The sequence below is a fragment of the Symphalangus syndactylus genome, chromosome 5 (genome assembly GCF_028878055.3).
Source record: "Symphalangus syndactylus isolate Jambi chromosome 5, NHGRI_mSymSyn1-v2.1_pri, whole genome shotgun sequence".
Lineage (NCBI taxonomy): Eukaryota > Metazoa > Chordata > Mammalia > Primates > Hylobatidae > Symphalangus > Symphalangus syndactylus.
This window is the reverse complement of record NC_072427.2, coordinates 66,224,148-66,237,373: the sequence shown is the minus strand read 5'-3', so window position 1 is coordinate 66,237,373 and position 13,226 is coordinate 66,224,148. Positions and strand designations below refer to the sequence as shown.

At 44.2% G+C, this 13,226-nt stretch overlaps 1 protein-coding gene across 1 annotated transcript in view; it reads right to left on the bottom strand.

The window, feature by feature from the left end:
• Positions 1 to 13,226, bottom strand: part of NUSAP1 (nucleolar and spindle associated protein 1) — a 96,245-nt gene that overhangs the window by 80,871 nt on the left and 2,148 nt on the right. The window lies entirely within an intron of this gene.

Sequence of the window (13,226 nt, the reverse complement as noted above, 5' to 3'; positions counted from 1 at the left end):
TGCCCCCGACTCCTCTATGTCCAAAGTTTTTTTTTATTTTTCTGAGACGGAGTCTCACTCTGTCGCCCAGGCTGGAGTGCAGTGGTGCGTGCAATCTCAGTTCACTGCAACCTCCGCCTCCCAGGTTCAAGCAATTCTCCTGCCTCAGCCTCCCGAGTAGCTGGGATTACAGGCATGTACCACCACGCCCGGCTAATTTTCTATTTTTAGTAGAGATGGGGTTTCTCCATGTTGGTCAGGCTGGTCTCAAACTCCCAACCTCAGGTGATTCGCCTGCCTTGGCCTCCCAAAGTGTTGAGATTACAGGCGTGAGCCACCGCACCCGGCCTAGGTTTTTGTTTAAAATTGGGCCTTTGTTCCTATTCAGTAAATCTATGTCACAGGATGAGCCAGGATTTAAATATACAAATACAAATTTTTAGTATCTTTCATGTCAAATTAGAAACACATATTTGGAATTTACTGCTGCAGTCTCAACTGTGCTTATCATGGTAGTGGCTGAAACTGGAAGACATTTTTTTTAAACCCTGAAGTCATCCATACTTGCTACTTCTTTAGTCTTCTTGCTTGGAATGAAAAGTTTCACAAATACCACCACCTAAGCACCTGTTTCAAACGAAACTCAGCCTTCAGCTTGCAAAATGATGTCTTTATAATTAAGCAAACAGGAGAAGACCCATGCGAGTTGCTTCTTTCTTCCTGGAGATGTTAGCAGGATGACTGGAATCCTAGGAGCTCCTCTGTGTTGAATTTGAGAGGCAGAACAAAAAGAAAAGTGGCCTTTTCCATTCCAAATCATGGAGGTAATGTGTAGAGAAGTGATAGCCACATTTCAAGAATAGGGAAAATAACTGGGTAAAAGAAGCAGGACTACCCACTCTAGGAGACAACATAGAGACACCTAGAAATACAAAATAAAAACCGAAAGATTAGGACAGGTACTTCTGCATAAGCTGACTCAAAACAATATCTAAAATATAAAGAAAAGAAAAGGCCAGGTACAGTGGCTCACATCTGTAAACCCAGCACTTTGGGAAGCCGAGGCGGGTGGATCACGAGGTCCGGAGTTCAAGACCAGCCTGGCCAACGTGGTGAAACCCCATCTCTACTAAAGATACAAAAATTAGCTGGGTGTGGTAACGGGTGCCTGTAGTCCCAGCTACTCAGGAAGCCGAGGCAGGAGAATCACTTGAACCCGGCAGGCAGAGATTTCAGTGAGCCAAGATTGCATCACTGCACTCCAGCCCAGGCAACAGAACGTGACTCCGTCTCAAACAAAAAAAAAAAAAAGAAAAGAATATTTTGGATTACATATTATCTAAAAGAAAATGACCAAACATAACACCAAATTCAGTACTGTTATCAGAAAAGCAGTAATAGCCAGAAAAAAAAATACAAGCACGATACAAAAAAAGCTGGATTTATACAAGCATGATACAAAAAACTTTTTTGCATATAAAAGTTTTTTTTGTTATGTTTTTGTTCTTTTTTTGAGACAGAATCTTACTCTGCTGCCCAGGCTGGAGTGCAGTGCTGTGATCTCAGCTCATTGCAACCTCTGCCCCCTGGGTTCAAGTGATTCTCCTGCCTTAGCCTCCTGAGTAGCTGGGATTACAGGCATGTACAACCATACCCGGCTAATTTTTGTATTTTTAGTAGAAACGGGGTTTCACCATGTTGGCCAGGCTGGGTTCAAACTCCTGACCTCAAGTGATCCACTTGCCTCAGCCTCCCAAAGTACTGGGATTACAGGCGTGAGCCACTGGGCCTGGCCACATTTGTGTTTTAAAGTAGCACTGAGCCAGGTGCAGCAGCTCACACCTGTAATCCCAGCACTTTAGGGAGGCTGAGGCAGGGGATCCCTTGAGCCCAGGAATTGGAGACCAGCCTGGGCAACACAGCAAGACCCCACTCTACAAAAAATAAAAAATTAGCAGGGCGTGGTGGTGCCTTCTTGTGGTCCCAGCTACTTTGGAGGAGGCTGAAGCAGGAGGATCGCTTGAGCCCTGGAGGTTGAGGTTGCAGTGAGCCATGATTGCACCACTGCACTCAGCCTGGGCAACAGAGTGAGACTCTGTCTCCAAAGAATAAAAATGAAAAATAAGGTAGCACTGTATTAGTTGGGCGTGGCGGCAGGTGCCTGTAATCCCAGCTATTCAGGAGGCTAAGGCAGGACAATCACTTGAACCTGGAGGCGGAGGTTGCAGTGAGCCGAGATTGTGCCACTGCTCACCAGCCTGGGTGACAAGAGTGAGACTCTGTCTGAAAAAATTTTTTAAAAAGTACATCAAGTTCATTGCTGCTAAGTGTAAAAACTGTTAAAGTTGCAAAAAGAAGTTAGACACAAAAGGGCAAATATTGTATAATTCCACTTACATGAGATACTGACAATAGTCAAATTCATACAGATTTAAGAGTAGAGAGGTTACCAGGGGCTGTGGGAGGGGAGATGGGGAGATTAATGAGTACTGAGTTTGTTTGAAATGATGAAAAAATTCTAGAGATAATGGTAACACTTATACAACAACGTGGAATATACTTAATGCCAATAAACTGTACACTGTAAAATGTTTAAGAGTTTTGTTATGTATGCTCTACAATAATAAATACATCACAGATGCCCGTCAAAGGCTTAAATGATTTTAGTTTACAAAAATGGCCAATAGCGATTCGCTAACTAGTCTTTCTAGCCCACTATTTTCAGTCTGTCATATACATTAAAAAATACCTCAACTGTAAATTGAACCTAAATAACCTCTTCTGGTTGAAGATAGGGTTCTTATTCAAAGTCTAGGAAAGCCAAATGTATATTAATCCAGAATCAAATCAGGAGGAAAAATAGTGCAGAATTTGCACTTGTTGCAAAAGCAGCATGGAAGAAGATAAAGTAAAGATCCACAGGTATACCTTTAGAACCCTATGAGCAGCAGGGCTGCTTCATTACAGAGGCTCACTTGAAACCCAGGAGGTGGAGGTTGCAGTAAGCTAAGATAGCACCATTGCCCTCCAGACTAGCAACAGAGCAAGATTCTGTCTCAAAAAAAAAAAGTGTATGTAAAAAAAATGCACACCTTGGCCGGGTGCGGTGGCTCACACCTGTAATCCCAGCTCTTTGGGCGGACAAGCTGGGAGGATCACGAGGTCAGGAGTTCCAAGACCAACCTGGCCAACATGGTGAAACCCCTGTCTCTATCAAAAATACAAAAATTAGCCAGGTGAGGTGACAGGCGCCTGTAATCCCAGCTACTTGGGAGGCTGAGGCATAAGAATTGCTTGAATCCGGGAGCTGGAGGTTGCAGTGAGCCGAGATCAGGCCACTTGCACTCCAGCCTGGGTGACAGAGCAAGACACCGTCTGGATGGGGGAGGAAGCACACCTTGAACATATATAAACTTTGTCCCCCAAAAATCTATATCTTAATATTAGACAGTAACATTAGCAAATCATAAGCTTACATTCTCTTCAAAATGCCCAATTTCATATCTCAGACATGACTATTCAATTTATACACTCTTACACACAGGTATATATGTGTGTGTATCATTAACGGCAGGATATAACTAACCCATTTGAGGATGGCTGTCTGGGCACAGTGGCTCACACCTATAATCCCAGCACTTTGGGAGGCTGAGGCGGGGGAAGATTGCTTGAGCCCACGAGTTCGAGACTAGCCTGGCAATATACTGAGATTCCGTCTCTACAAAAACTGAAAAAATTAGCAAGTACGGTGGCATGTGCATGTAGTCCCGACTACCCAGGAGGCTGAAGTGGGAGAATCGCTTGAGCCCAGGAGGCGAAGTTGTAGTGAGCTGAAACTGTGCCACTGCACTCCAGCCTGGGCGACAGTGAGACCCTGTCTCAAAACAAACAACATGGCCGGGCGCGGTGGCTAACGCTTGTAATCCCAGCACTTTGGGAGGCCAAGGGGGGCAGATCACGAGGTCAGGAGATCGAGACCACGGTGAAACCCCGTCTCTACTAAAAAATACAAAAAATTAGCCGGGCATGGTGGCGGGCGCCTGTAGTCCCAGCTACTCGGAGAGGCTGAGGCAGGAGAATGGCGTGAACCCGGGAGGTGGAGCTTGCAGTGAGCCGAGATCGCGCCACTGCACTCCAGCCTGGGGGACAGACTCCGTCTCAAAAAAGAAAAAAATAAAAAATAAAAAAAAATAAGCCGGGCGTGGTGGCGTGCGCCTGTAGTCCCAGCTACTCGGAGAGGCTGAGGCAGGAGAATGGCGTGAACCCGGGAGGTGGAGCTTGCAGTGAGCCGAGACTGCGCCACTGCACTCCAGCCTGGGCGACAGAGCAAGACTCCGTCTCAAAAAAAAAAAAACAAAAAAAACCCAGAATGGCTGAATAAACAGCAGCTTAGTGTAGGCCGGGCGCGGTGGCTCAAGCCTGTAATCCCAGCACCTTGGGAGGCTGAGGCGGGAGGATCACGAGGTCAGGAGATCGAGACCATCCTGGCTAACACGGTGAAACCCCGTCTCTACTAAAAATACAAAAAATTAGCCGGGTGTGGTGGCGGGCGCCTGTAGTCCCAGCTACTCGGGAGGCTGAGGCAGGAAAATGGCGTGAACCCGGGAGGCGGAGCTTGCAGTGAGCCGAGCGAGCCACTGCACTCCCGCCTGGGGGACAGAGCAAGACTCCGTCTCAAAAAAAACAAAACAAAAAAAAAACAAAAACAAACAACAACAAAACCCAGAATGGCTGAATAAATAGCAGCTTAGTGTAAAAGCCTAAATTCATGACCTTCAATTCCTCATAAGATCTGCACCCTGATCTCTTCTGACCATAGCTCCATCATGGGCTCTAACCACAATGGACTCTGCTCTTTCTGAAACGTTAGGCATGCTCCTTACAGCCTTTGTAGTGGCTGTTCCCACACTGGGAAGACTCTTCCCCCAGGTATCTGCATAACTAAGTTCCCTTGCATGTCTCTAATATCATTTCTTCAATGAGGCCTACCTTGGGCCCCTATATAAACCTGTATCTTCCCCTCATCCTACACACAGATGCTCTCCCAACATTACCCTTTATCCTGCTCTACTTTTCCCTTTATCCATAGCACGTGACACTATCTAGGAACTTACAAGAGGTACTTATTTCATTTCTCACTTACTGTTTTGTCTAAAATGTAAGATCCACTGGAAGGATCATGTTTTGTTCACTGATGAATTACAAGCACCCAGAATAGCATGTGACCCATGGTAAGCACTTGATGAAAATTTGTTGAATAGGTTGGGCGCAGTGGCTCACGCCTGTAATCCTAGCACTTTGGGAGGCCAAGGTGGGTGGATCACCTGAAGTCAGGAGTTCGAGATCAGTCTGGCCAACATGGCAAAACCCCATCTCTACTAAAAATACAAAAATTAGCCAGGCATGGTGGCATATGCCTGTAGTCCCAGTTATTTGAGAGGCTAAGGCAGGAGGACTTGAGTCCAAGGGGCAGACGTTGCAGTGAGACGAGATCGCACCACTGCATTCCAGCCTGCGTGACAGAGCAAGACTTTATCTTAAAAAAAAAAAAAAAATTAAAAATTAAAAAAAGAAAATTTGTTGAATAGTAGGGCTCTTAAACGCTTAGCCAACATGAACTAAAAATATAATTAGACACAATCTAGAAAACCCAGTTTTCTTTGAGATGGAGTCTCACTCTGTTGCCTGGGCTGGAGTACAATGGCACGATCTCAACTCACTGCAACCTCTGCCTCCCGGGTTCAAGCAATTCTCCTGCCTCAGCCTCCTGAGTAGCTGGGATTACAGGTGCCTGCCACTATGCTAATTTTTTTTTATTTTTAATTTTTTTGTATTTTTAGTAGAGATAGGGTTTCACGATGTTGACCAGGCTGGTCTCGAACTCCTGACCTTTTTTTTGTATTTTTAGTAGTGATAAGGTTTCACGTTGACCAGGCTGGTCTCGAACTCCTGACCTCGTGATTCACCCACCTCGGCCTGCCAAAGTGGTGGGGTTACAGGCGTGAGCTACCATGCCCAGCTGCTGAAAATCTAGTTTTCTAGATTTATCAACTGCAACTATACAACGGATATACAAAACTTACAAATAAATTTACAAATTTCCCCTAAAGTTGGCCTCACATTAGGTACTTTCAAGTGGCTGAAGTTACTCACTTGCTTACTGGTGCTGATTATACAAAGTAACTTTCTACTAAAAAACCTGACTTATTGGGAGGATCGAAAGGAGAACAAAAATTTTATGTGGACACCTTAGGTAAGCTAGCTTGTGAGCCAATGATTTTCTGTGCTAGCCAGGCTCCAAAATAGCCACCAGCGATTGGTGCCTCCTGGTATTCAGGCCTTTTTACAGTGTCCTCCAACAATGAATCAGGGTTAATCTATGTGAGTGTTGTATAATAAAGACTTTGACTACCCTTTGTTCCTGGAAAGGATACTCTAAATCCTTGGAATTGGGAGTAAATAAGCCAGTGGAAATTAAATAATACACTCCTAAACTACTGAGTCAAAAAATAAATCAAAAAGGAAATTACAAAGTACCTTGAGACAAATGAAAACATAACAAAAACTTATGGGATGTGGTGAAAGCAATGCTAAGAGGGAAATTTATAGCTGTAAATGCTCACATTAAAATAGACCTCAGCCAGCAGTGGTGGCACATGCCTGTAGTCCCAGCTACTCAGGAGGCTAAGATGGGAGGATCACTTGAGGCCAGGAGTGCGAGGCTGCAGTGTGCCATGATCACACCTGAGAAAAGCCACTGAACTCCAGCCTAGGTAACAGAGCGAGACCTTGTTTCTAAAAAGTTGGCCAGGCACAGTGTCTCACACCTGTAATCCCAGCACTTTGGGAGGCCGAGGCAATCGGATCACTTGAAGTCAGGAGTTTGAGACCAACCTGAGGAAAACCCACCTCTACTAAAAATACAAAAATTATCTGGGCATGGTGGCGCATACCTGTAATTCCAGCTACTCGGGAGGCTGAGGCAGGAGAATTGCTTGAACCCGGGAGGCAGAGGTTGCAGTGATCTGAGATTGCGCCACTGCACTCTGGCCTGGGCGAGAGTGAAACTCCGTCTCAAAAAAAAAAGTAAAAAGACCTCAAATCAACTAACCTAACTTTAGAGGAATTAAAAACAATAGAGAAAACCAATGAAATCAAAAGCTGGTTCTAAGAGGGTCATGGGAATCTCCAAATCTGTAGCCACCTGGTAGAAAATGCAGGTGGCTGGGGGTATCTCCGAAGTACAGCTGGCATCTGAAGTGAGGACAGTCTTGTTGAGGACCATGCCCTTTGACCTGTGAGGTCTATGCTAATTCTTGGGTGGTGTCAGAAATGTATTGCCATGGCCAGGCTTGGTGGCTCACGCCTGTAATCCCAGCACTTTAGGAGGCCAAGGCGGGCAGATCACGAGGTCAGGAGGTCGAGACCAACCTAGCTAACACAGTGAAACCCCGTCTCTACGAAAAGTACAAAAAATTAGCCAGGCGTGGTGGCAGACGCCTTGTAGTCCCAGCTACCCGGGAGAGTGAGGCAGGAGAATGACGTGAACCCGGGAGGCGGAGCTTGCAGTGAGATGATTGTGCCACTGCACTCCAGCCTGGGGAACAAAGCGAGACTCCATGTCCAAAAAAAAAAAAAAAAGAAAAAAAAGAAATGTATTGCCATGTACCACTTGATATCAGAATACTGACCAACAGAACAAGGAGGAAGTGACAGTGAGTGACTTCTGTGGCAAAGTCAGAGAGTAGACTATGGCTTTTGCCTTGTTCTCTTAGATTGCTTGTTTAGGGAGAAGCCAGCCACCATATAAAGGTACTCACACAGCCCTGAAAGAGGCCTACATTGGGAGGAAATGAAATTTCCCCCTAAACAGCATGAATGTGCCAGCCATGTAAATGTGTCACCACAGAACTCCATCAGACTTCAAGCTTTTTTTTTTTTTTTGAGGAGTCTTGCTCTGTCGCCCAGGCTGGACAGTAGCACGCCATCTCTGCTCACTGCAAGCTCCGCCTCCCAGGTTCATGCCATTTTCCTGCCTCAGCCTCCCCAGTAGCTGGGATTACAGGCACCCGCCACCACACCTGGCTAATTTTTGTGTGTGTGTTTTTAGTAGAGACAGGGTTTCACCATGTTAGCCAGGATGGTCTCGATCTCCTGAGCTCGTGATCCACCCGCCTTGGCCTCCCAAAGTGCTGGGATTACAGGCATGAGCCACCGCGCTCAGCCAGACTTCAAGCTTTTAAGAGACCCTAAGCCAGAACCTCCCCAGAGCTAAGCTATTCCCAAATTCTTGAGAGACGTAATACATATTTGTTGTTTTAATCCACTATGTTTTGGGTTGTTATACAGCAATAATATACTTTGCTTCCTCTAAGGACAGAGAGGATGATGTATCCCGGGAGTTAGTGCCCCTTTTTTACTTTGCTATGTAAATAGGGAATTTAGAATATATTTCACAAAACACAATGAATACTATTATCACTATCAATCAAGTTTATAAGTGTCATATTAAAAAAAAAAACCTTCCTAGCTGGGCGTGGTGGCCGGTGCCTGTAATCCTAACTACTCAGGAGGCTGACGCAGGAGAATCACTTGAACCCTGGAGGCGGAGGTTGCAGCAAGCACCAATGTACTCTAGCCTGGGCAAGAGTGAGACTCTGTCTCAAAAAAATAAATAATTAAAAAAAAAAAAAAAAAAAAACTTACCAGGCACGGTGGCCCAAGCCTGTAATCCTAGCACTCTGGGAGGCTGAGGGGGGTGGATCACCTGAGGTCAGGTGTTGGAGACCAGCCTGGCCAACATGGCAAAACTCAGTCTCTAATAAAAATACAAAAATTAGCTGGGTGTGGTAGCAGACACCTATAATCCCAGGTACGAGAGAGGCTGAGGCAGGCTTGAACCTGGGGGGTGGAGGTTGCAGCGAGCTGAGATCGTGCCACTTCACTCCAGCCAGGGCAAAAGAGCGAAACAAACAAACAAACAACAACAAAAAAAACTTGCTGGGCTAGGTGCTCAATTTCTGCCCCCATATAGGGATATACTATACTTTATTAATGTAAAATTGTTGCTTGAGCAAAAATTTGTCATTTATCAAATATTTATTCAGTGCTTCCTTTCTTTGAAAATTCTAAACTATTTATGTGAATAAATAACGCACGAGATAAGGTAAAATAGGGTAAACAGTGTTTCTTGCATATCCTTTTAGGAATATTCTATGGCTACAGAACATCTCTAGAGACATTTCCCACAAATGAAAGCACACTATATATTGTTCTGTACCTTGCTTTTTCTGTTAATATATCTTAGAGACCATTCCATATCAAAGCACCAGTTTGTAAGTAAAGTACTACCTTTGATGTACTTTATTTACATCAGTTCTCTACACTATATATATTTTTCCTGAGACAGAGTGTTGCTTTGTCGCCCAGGCAGTGGTGCAATCTCAGTTCACTGCAACCTCTACCTCCCAGGTCCAAGCAATTCTCCTGCCTCAGCCTCCAGAGTAGCTGAGACTACAGGCATGCACCACTATGCCCGGCTAATTTTTGTATTTTTAGTAAAGACACGGTTTCACAATGTTGGCCAGGCTCATCTTCAACTCCTGACCTCAAAGAACCCACCCGCCTCGGCCTCCCAAAGTGCTGGGATTACAGGTGTGAGCTAACACACCCTGCCTACAGATGGATATTTAGATTACTATAAATATTGTGCTCTACCAATGTCAAGATTCTATTACTGTCTACTTGGACTTAAAGCTGTAAATCCAAGTGGTAAGGCCTTCTTCACTCTAAAGGGCATTTTGTCTCATCAGTTTTTATTCACTTTCTTACTACTGATATATATATATATATCAATCATATAATCATATATACACACACATATATACATATACATACAAAGATTGTTTTATTTTTCAATGTTTTTATTGTGATAAAATACACATAAAATTCATATTAACCCTTTCGAGTATACAATTCAGTAGTATTAAGTACATTCATACTGCTGTGCAACCATCACCGTAATCCATCTCCAGGACTCATTTCTTCTTCCCAAACTGAAACCTTGTACACATTACACAGTAATTCCCTCTCGCTGCCCTTCCTGCAACCCCTGGCAACCATCATTCTACTTTCTATCTCTGTAATTCTGATGCTGCCCAAGCTGGGGTGCAGTGGCTATTCACAGGCACAATCAGTGTACTGCAGCCTTGAACTTCTGGCCTCAAGCAATCCTACTACCTCAGTTTCCAGAGTAGCTGGGACTACATACAAGGTTTCAATCCTTGAAGCAGTTGTACACTGAATGGTTTTCACATAAATAATCAAGGTATAAGTAGGTGTTAATGGGATGAACTGTGTCCTCCCAATATTCGTATGTTAAAAGTCCTAGCCCCTACTACCTCATACTGTGACCTTATTTGGTAATAGAGTCATTGCAGATGTCAGCAGCTAAGATGAGGTCATAACAGAGCAGGAGGGACCCCAATCCAATATGACTAGTGTCCTTGTATTAGGACTCAGATACACACACAGGAAGAACTTCATGTGAAGACTGGAGTTATGCTGCCACAAGTTAAGGAACCACAAGAAATTAGAAGGACTGGACATTTTTTTTTTTTTTTTTTTTTCAGTGCATTCAGAGGGATGGCCCTGCCAACACTTTGGTTTTAGACATGTGACCTTAACTATGAAACAATTTCTGTTATTCTAAGCTACCCAGTTTGTGGTGCTTTGTTACAGCAGGCCTAGGAAACGAAAACTAACACAGTAGGTATGAAGCCTATTTTGCAGATATAATGTCACTGTCAATTAAGAAAGGACATACTGGCCAGGCGGGGTGGCTCACACCTCCAATCTCAGCACTTTGGGAGGCCGAGGTGGGTGGATCACGAGGTCAGGAGTTCAAGACGGGCCTGCCCGATATGGTGAAACCCCATCTGTACTAAAAATACAAAAATTAGCTGGGTGTGGTGGCAGGTGCCTATAATGTCAGCTACTCAGGAGGCTGAGGCAGGAGAATCGCTTGAACCCAGGAGGCGGAGGTTGCAGTGAGCCGAGATTGCGCCATTGCACTTCAGCCTGGGCAACAAGAGCAAAACTCTGTCTCAAAAAAAAAAAATTAAATATATTCTAAAATTTGCCTGGTTTAAGAGAAAAATGAATTATTATTCACTGTTCGTGGGAGTGTAGATCGGAACAGCCACTATGGAAAAAACAGTACGGAAATTTTTTTTTTGAGATGGAGTCTCACTCTGTAGCCCAGGCTGCAGTGCAGTGGCGCGATCTCGGCTCATGGCAACCTCCGCCTCCCAGGTGCAAGGGATTGTCCTGCCACAGCCTCCTGAGTAGCCAGGATTACAGGCATGAGCCACCGTGCCCAGCTGGGAAGTTTCTAAAGAAATTAAAAATGGAACCACCACATAACCCAGCACTCCCTCTTCTGGGCATATAACCAAAAAACATGAAATCATTTCATAAAGATGTCTGCACTCCTATGTTCAGTGGAACATTATTCACAATAGCCAAGATACGGAAACAACCTAACTGTCCATCATCAATGGATGAATGGATAAACTGTAGAAACTACAGTGCGTATATATGATGGAATATGTTACTCAGCCCTAAAAAAGAATGAGATCTTGGCCAGGCGCAGTGGCATATGCCTGTAATACCAGCACTTTGGGATGAAGTCAGGAGTTTGAGACCCGCCTGGCCAACATGGTGAAATCCTGTCTCTACTAAAAAAATACAAAAATTAACCAGCGTGGTGGCATACACCTTTAATCCTGGCTACTTGGGAGGCAGAGGCAAAAGAATCGCTTGAATTAGGGAGGCAGAGGTTGCAGTGAGCCGAGATAGCACCACTGCACTCCGGCCTGAGTGCAGTGACAGAGCAAGTGCTGAGACAGCAAGACTGTCTCAAAAAAAAAAAAAAAAAAAAAAAATTTTGCCATTTGTCACAGCATAGATGAGTCAGGAGGACTGAAAGAAAAACATTGCACAGTCTCATTTACATGTCAAATTTTTTTAAAAAATCAAATATACAGATTTAGAGAAAAACAGTGATGGGGGAGTTAGTAAAGGAAGAGATATAGGTCAGAGGATACAAAGGAACAGTTATGTAGGCTGAACAAGTCTAACGATCTAATGTACAACATGACAACTATAGGTAATAAAATCGTACTGTCAACAGGATCCATGCTAAATGAGATTTTAGCTGTTGCCACAAAAACAAAATAACTATGTGAGACATTGAATGTTAATTTATTTCACTGTAGAAACCTTTTCACTATCTATATGTATCCCATAATATCATGTTGTATACCTGAAAAATACACAAAATTTATTTAAATAAAACCACCCAGTAACATTTATTTTTTTTTAATTGTTATTTTTGTTTGAGATGGAGTCTGTCTCTGTCGCCCAGGCTGGAGCGCAGTGGCACAATCTCGGCTTGCTGCAGCCTCCGCCTCCCAAGTTCAAGCAATTCTCCTGCCTCAGTCTCCCAAGTAGCTGGGATTACAGGCGCGTGCCACCACACCTGCTTAATTTTTATATTTTTTGTAGAGATGGGGTTCCCCCATGTGGCCCAGGCTGGTCTCAAACTCCTGACCTCAAGTGATCTGCCCACCTCGGCCTCCCAAACTGCTGGGATTACAGGCTTGAGCCACCGGGCCAGGCCTATTTTTTAATCATTTGATTTCCCTCAATCTAATTAAATATGTGTCTGTTTTCTTTAGACAGTAAAAATTATTGGTAGTTTGAGCAAATGATTAAGATTACTCCTTTTTATTTAATTCATTTCTTTTGTTGAAAAATAAAAGATTTGGCCAGGCGCGGTGGCTCACGCCTGTAATCCCAGCACTTTGGGAGGCCCAGGCGGGTGGATCACGAGGTGAGGAGATCGAGACCATCCCGGCTAACACGGTAAAACCCCGTCTCTACTAAAAAATACAAAACATTAGCCAGGCATCGTGGTGGGTGCCTGTAGTCCCAGCTACTTGGGAGGCTGAGGCAGGAGAATGGCGTGAACCCAGGAGGCGGAGCTTGCAGTGAACGGAGATGGCGCCACTGCACTCCAGCCTGGGCAACAGAGCAAGACTCCCTCCCAAAAAAAAAAAAAAAAAAAAAAGAAAAAATTTAACTTAAATTTCAATAGCTTACAGGCATTTTTCATGTTCATCTTCTGCTGAAGCTAACGGCTTATTGTTCCACTTCTACGTACCTGTTTTCAAGCTGCTTAAACA